The sequence below is a fragment of the Mytilus galloprovincialis genome, chromosome 13, assembly GCF_965363235.1.
Source record: "Mytilus galloprovincialis chromosome 13, xbMytGall1.hap1.1, whole genome shotgun sequence".
NCBI lineage: Eukaryota > Metazoa > Mollusca > Bivalvia > Mytilida > Mytilidae > Mytilus > Mytilus galloprovincialis.
This window is the reverse complement of record NC_134850.1, coordinates 15,400,794-15,407,725: the sequence shown is the minus strand read 5'-3', so window position 1 is coordinate 15,407,725 and position 6,932 is coordinate 15,400,794. Positions and strand designations below refer to the sequence as shown.

At 31.0% G+C, this 6,932-nt stretch overlaps 1 long non-coding RNA gene across 1 annotated transcript; it reads right to left on the bottom strand.

The window, feature by feature from the left end:
* Positions 1 to 2,221: 2,221 nt before the first annotated feature.
* On the bottom strand, positions 2,222 to 5,206 carry LOC143056319 (uncharacterized). Its single transcript, XR_012972295.1, has 2 exons — positions 4,913 to 5,206; positions 2,222 to 3,506 (listed from the first exon to the last, which is right to left on the bottom strand). It is a non-coding gene; the product is annotated as an uncharacterized LOC143056319 (long non-coding RNA).
* Positions 5,207 to 6,932: the final 1,726 nt, after the last annotated feature.

The window sequence follows — 6,932 nt, the reverse complement described above, 5'->3', positions numbered from 1 at the left end:
AATTTTCAGTGTAGCTAACTGATTAGTGGAATAACCTTCATTAAGATTGCCAGAGACCAAAACTTTGTGCAGCCAAAATCAAAGTTGTTCATGATCATTAAAAAGTCAAAAGAGATATAATATTTCAAAATTAATAAACTGGAAATTTAGAGGAATAAAAATAATAATTTAAATTTTTAAAAGCATTACTGCAGACCTGAATACTAATTCAGAATGAGAACTAGATGTGTCAAAGCGATACGAATGGCCCCGTCCCAAAAAGTTGAAAAATCTGCAATTTCAATATAAACACATGTGGACACAAACATGATGGTAGCTTCACATATCAAAAATCAGCTCAAAATCTGGAGGGGAAAAGAGAGAAAATCCGTATAACTGATTTTCAATAATTGATCAAAGTCCATAGCCCATAATTTCAGCGAAAATTATCGGAACGGAGCGAAACTTAAGCTTGACCTATAACTCATCATGGTTAACTAATATACCAAATATCATCAGCCGAATATCTGAAGGTGTTTAGAAAAAAAAGTCTGTATAACTGATTTTCAACAATTTCTCAAAAGTCCAAGGCCTGTAATTTCGGCAAAAACTAGTGGAGCAGAACGAAACTTAAACTTGATCTGCAACTCATCATGGTTAACTCACATACCAAAAATCAGCCCAATATCTGAAATTGTTTAGAAAAAAAGTCTGTTCAACAGTTACTGTAATTTTCAACAATTTCTCAAAGAGCAGAACAAAAACCTAAATTTGACCTATAACTCATCATGGTTAACTCACATATCAAAAATCAGCCCAATATCTAAAGGTGTTCAGAAAAAAAGTCTGTATAACTGATTTTCAACAATTTCTCAAAGCCCGTAATTTTGGCAAAAATTAATGGAGTGAAACAAAACTTAAACTTGATCTGTAACTCATCATGGTTAACTCGCATACCAAAAATCAGTCTAATATCTGAAGGCATTGCAGAACGACGGAATTACGAACAAGGGTAAAACTATATGGCACCGACAACTTCATTGCAGGGCCATAAAAAAGGTTATAACTTCATTGCAGGGCCATAAAAAAGGTTATAACTAATTAAATAATGAAATAATGTTGAAGAGGGAGATTTTTTTTTAAATCTGAAAAGAGGGAAAAAATGGCATAGAAGAACTATTAAAAAATTTAAAAGAGAACTAAAATAAAAAAGTTGACATTGCTATGGGAACCCTGCCCCTTTTAAGACAGACTTCATACAGGCACTTATCAAGGATAAAAAGAATCCAGCATTATCCCTTAATTTTACATTCCACAATGTAGGCAATCTCTTTAAATAGATAACTCAAAAGTTGACCCCACCTAACAAAAAACCACACCTAACAAACTGAACCAGAAGAAGGATACAACACTGATACGGCGCTGTGCTTCAATACTTGCCATCACCTAGAAACCGTCAGCAAGGACCAGCTGAGAGCTATAATTTGACAAAAGAGACTTCAATTTTCCCATTGTGAACTTTTCTTGTGTAGCAGCAATCCAATTATACCTGTTAATGAATTTCATGTCTCCTTGCTAATTATTCCACTCTATGCATCTCATGCATGCATGTAGATATTTTCTTTTAAAAAACAGTTGCTGCTTAAAAAAAACCTTCTGAAACAAGGTTTGTTAATGATCGTGTTGATTGAAAGTCATTCTTTACATGTTTTTTTCTTAACAAAAATTCTAAATGTGAAAAAAATAATCATATACAGTCAAACCTGCCTTCAGGTCATCACCCTTATTTAAGAGGTCAACTATCTCTAATGGTCTCTTGGATACCATATCAAGAATTTTCTCTATATATTTCAGTGGTCACCTTATTTATGGATCTAGAAATATGAAGTAAATTTGTGACTACTTGTATTCCTCTTCCTTCAATTAACTTCATACCACTGAAAAGCATTTCACCAACTTATTTAGCCAAAAGTATCAACACCTTTAAATGTGACTTCTTCAAATTTACAGAGCAAGAATCCACCTTTAATATTTGTCTGCTAACATGAACAATAAATCTTCCAACTGTAACACTAAACCAAGTTTCAATCCCAGCCACGTTTTTTTTTGGACTGGGAATTTTTCAGAACCTCTTAAATGTCACTTTTCTCCAGCCGTCACTTTTGATACTTCCCATGAGTGACATGCTTAGAACAGGTTTGACTGTACATGATCCTTAATACTAAATAGATCTTTATATTCAAATTTTATAGGGGGCCTCGGTGGCCGAGTGATCTATGTAGTTATACTACTGTAATCACTAAACCAGTCAACACTGAGGTTGTGAGTTCAAACCCGCTCTTGCGGGTCCATTCGACTCCAATCTTTATTGACTAGGATTGTCAGTTTTCCTACCTAAGGTCTGTTTTTCTCCGAGCGCTCCCGCTTCCTCCACCAATAAAATCTGATTCCCAAGAAATAGCCTAAATGCGTTGCTTAAAAGTGGCGTTAAAACACCAAAAATCAAAATCAAAATCAAATTTTATAAAAACTTATATTTTCAGCAGTATAATTTTTTTTCCCAGTATGTTTTTCTCTTGCTTTTCTTAAATATACTGCCGCACCAACAAAGATGTGTAATATAAAGGCTAGATATTCTTGGGAAATTCTCAAATTTATATTTTGTCAAAATTTTCACCTTAATTTCAATGGCTCTAAAACCAATCTACTGAACAATTAGTCCGGTTTTAAAAGATAAAGTTAAAAGTCAATTCTTCCCATGATTCATAAACTAAAATTAAGGATGTAGTTCAGCAATAAGTCATCTGCAGACTTCATTTCTGGGAGCATGTGTATTAAAAAATAAAGGAAATAGATCTTTGGCCTTATAAAACATAATTTTTATTATAAAGGTCTTATTTAACAAATCTTATAACCAATGTATTTTAACTCAAATTTAGAGGAACTCAAATCTCTATATCATACAATTTTTCAGCAGTATCATATTTTTTTCTTCAGTTCTCCACATTTTTTTTTTTTATTTCATTTTTCTGAAAATACATGTAGTATACGGCCGCGCCAACAAAAGATGTGTAATATAAAGGCTAGAGTTTTTTGGTGAAATTCTGATATATTTTGATATTTCAGCAATTTCACCTAAATTTTGGTGGCTATACTTAAAAAGAAACTTAAATAAATAATTAGGGACTTTTTAACGGTAAAGTAACAAAGAGAGTCCACTCTTCACAGGATTCTGAATGTTGTTAAAATGCAATAAGTCATCTGCAGACTTCATTTCTGGGAACATCTATATTTAGATGATAAAGGAAATGGATCAACAGCACTTAAAACATCATTTTTTTTAAATGTCTAATTTAACCGAACTCATTATCAATATCTTTTAGTCAAATTTAGAGAAGCTCAAACCTTAACATCACTAAACTCTCAGCAGAGCTGTCTTCTTAGTACAACATTTGATCTTTTACCTCAAAAGTTTCATCTACAGCTGTCCCCTCCATTATAGTTCTCCTCTATCCCAAAAATATCATCTACAATATCATGAATATGAAAATAATTCAATTATCTGAAACTTCAGATTTGTAAACTACTGATATAATTATAATAGGTGCCATATCCAACTTAAGATAAGCATCTGATTATCAATATCATATTAAGTAAACAATACTTTCATGCCTATCCATGTTAATAATGTCTACACATCTTATAAAAACTCAATTTAAACAGAGTTAAAAGTATATATACTAGTCAACAAAAGAAACGATACAAGACTTTTTTTCAAATTAAAGATAAAGTTTTCCGTTTATAGGACCAATATTGAAGGTAGTAATACTAAATCATTATGGAAATATAAATCCGTTTAAAAAAAATATGTTTTTGCAATCGTGACGTTTTTTGGCGATTTTTTTTTTTTTTACAAAATTTACATAAAACGACAATTTGAAAAACAGAAGTTCCAACTAATGATGCCAACCTCTCATTTAAAAGTAAAGACAATGTTTGCCATCAAATTGTTTTTAAAAATCATACAGTTTCTTCGTTTATTTGTTAAGCAAAGTTCGGCCCATCGAGAAATTGTTAAAATGTATACATTATCAACTGATTTACCATAGACAGTATGTGTAAAGTGATATTCAAAAAGCGGTCACAATCTTAAAACTAATCCGAAAGGTTCCAAATTTACTGTGTGTTGTTTTCATATCAAAAGCATTGATTTCAGACAAAAATAAAAAAATAAAATTTTGCATTTTTTGAGATTTCAAAAAAAACCTTTTTTCCCCAAAAATTTGAAAAAACAATATTTTAACACATTAGTTACAACATGAAATACAACTTGATTAGCATATTGAATAGTTTTAAACAAATTTGAAATTTTATTTAGTACTTAGAAAATTACGTGTCGATTTTTCTTCAACTTTCCGCAAAACTAATTTGCACCCTATAATCGTTCACACGGAATTTAGATACTTTCCGACAAGTTTTGATTTTCATTAACACATGTGGATACATTGCAAATAAAAGCTTTTTAAAAATGTGTATCTCATTTTGTTTTATGTTTTATACTTTTTGATAAATTTTATTTTAAAGTCGTGTATCGTTTCTTTTGTTGACTAGTATATGTCAAGTTTGAAATTATCTCAACATAATTACAGATATATTGAAACTAAGCTGTATTGTATAGAGCCTTTATACCACCAAAGTCAGTAAGGGAAATAACACATGAATTGTTTTATTTTCAAGGTACGTTATTCTGGTTTCTACAGTCCAGCCAAGTTGATGCTAAAAAAATTGTTAAACTTGTATGTAATGCTCATAATCAAAACTTGTAAAAGGTGTTCAAATTTGAGTGTGATCATGAGTCACTTAAATTATTGTTCTAGACATGCCTAATAAGAATAAATATGAAAATCAAGAGAAGTGGTATATGCAGTGTTACCTGCCTAGTTCGATAACTGAGTATTCCAACATCCTTCTTAAACCAACATATATTCTTATGGTCCAAAATTATGCCTATCCTTGCAGAAACAAAGAGTGCACATGGTGAAACAGTCTCGCCTTCTATATGTTCCATTGATATTATGTTGATAGTTCTAAATATAAAGCTGTATTACAACTATCACATAAAATTAACATCATCAAAGGATGAGGTCAAAGGTCAGATATACATGTAGCCAAACTGGAAATATACATCTACACCCACAATCATTCTATACAACAAATATGCTTTAAATGTACAAATGTACATGTAGTTGACCTATTCAAATTGCATATCTAAGAATCAAGCTTATAAAGGAAAACTAAGCATCGACCAATGAACCATGAAAATCAGGTCAAGGTTAGATGAATCCTGCTAGACAGACATGATACCTTACAATCATTCCATACACCAAATAAAGGTAACCTATTGCTTAAAGTAGCATATTAATCTATTGCAATAAAAAATCATAATATCTAATAAAATTTGTAGATTTAGCTAACAAAGTCCTTATATTTGTATAAAGTAACATTCATTTATAGTGGAAAATTGTTTTAACATTGAATAAGCTACAATTAAAAATTGCTTGCTGGTCCCTCTCTGTGATTACCATTAGATAACGCTGGTTGATTTCCCAATCAATTCATCAAGGGAAGAAAAATAATTCAATTTTCATTCAGTCTTTTTCAAAAATGATGAACGGTTCTTTATATTGGTATGTAATTATTTTAAATGTTTCAAATTTATGAAATTATATTCGTACATCCATGTTTTTGATACACCAATAACAAAAACTGAAATATATTGAATTGATACATTTTGTAATTATTCAAAATTATCTCACTGAACAGAATTTCTATTGTTAGAATTAACATGAAATTTAAAGGTCAACTATTCCTTTTGTTGTTGATCAGGTGTTCAGATAGGTGTACAATAGATTGCAAGTTTTGTCACTATAGCAGAAAACTGGTTATCCCAAATTTTAGTAAAGTGCATACGTTGATGCATATAATGCTAGAGATTATAGCCAATATAACTAGAAAATGCTATTCTGCCCTAATTTGCTTTAAATCCAGTGCAAACAAAAATACCCCTCTATAGAGGGATAATTGTATCCCTCTATACAGGTATAATCACCATACAGGGGGTTTGTTCCCAACCTGTTTATTTGTTACATATTTGTTTTTTCTGTCATTTTTTTTATATAAATAAGGCCGTTAGTTTTCACGTTTGAATTGTTTTACAATGTCATATTGAGGCCTTTTATAGCTGACTATGCGGTATGGGCTTTGCTCATTGTTGAAGGCCATACGGTGGTGACCTATAGTTGTTAATGTCTGTGTCATCTTGGTCTCTTGTGGACAGTTGTCTCATTGGCAATAATACCACATTTTCTTTTTTATAATTAGCATTGAATTAAAATTTGTTTGATAACAAATTTTCCTCTTCAATAATAAATTAGGAATGTCAATGTTCAACAGACATTAATTTTTTTCCGTTCACTATTACACAATGAATTTACTTCCTCCAAAAGTAGTACTTTCCCATGCTCTTAATATTTTTAGAGAACAGTTGACACCTACTGTTCTCTACACTATAGAACAGTAACAATTGTAGTACGTAGTTTTGTAAAAAGGCTCTGTGTTGAAGGCCGTACATTTACCTATAATGGTTTACTTTTTTTAAATTGTTATTTGGATGGAGAGTTGTCTCATTGGCACTCACCACATATCTTCCTATATCTATTAACCACATGTCATGTTAGTATTTGTTTATTTTTGACACTTAATATAATTCATTTGTAAATATTTATTTATTATTAGGCAGCAACCATTTGATTTTCTGGGGGGGGGCTATGGTTTTTTTTGGAAAAAAAAGTTTGTTTCCAGGTTTTGGTGAAAAAATCATTTGTTTTGGACCCTGAGAAAAAAAAAATGTTTGTTTCACCCTCAGCTGCCACTATATGTAATGCTAAAATTGA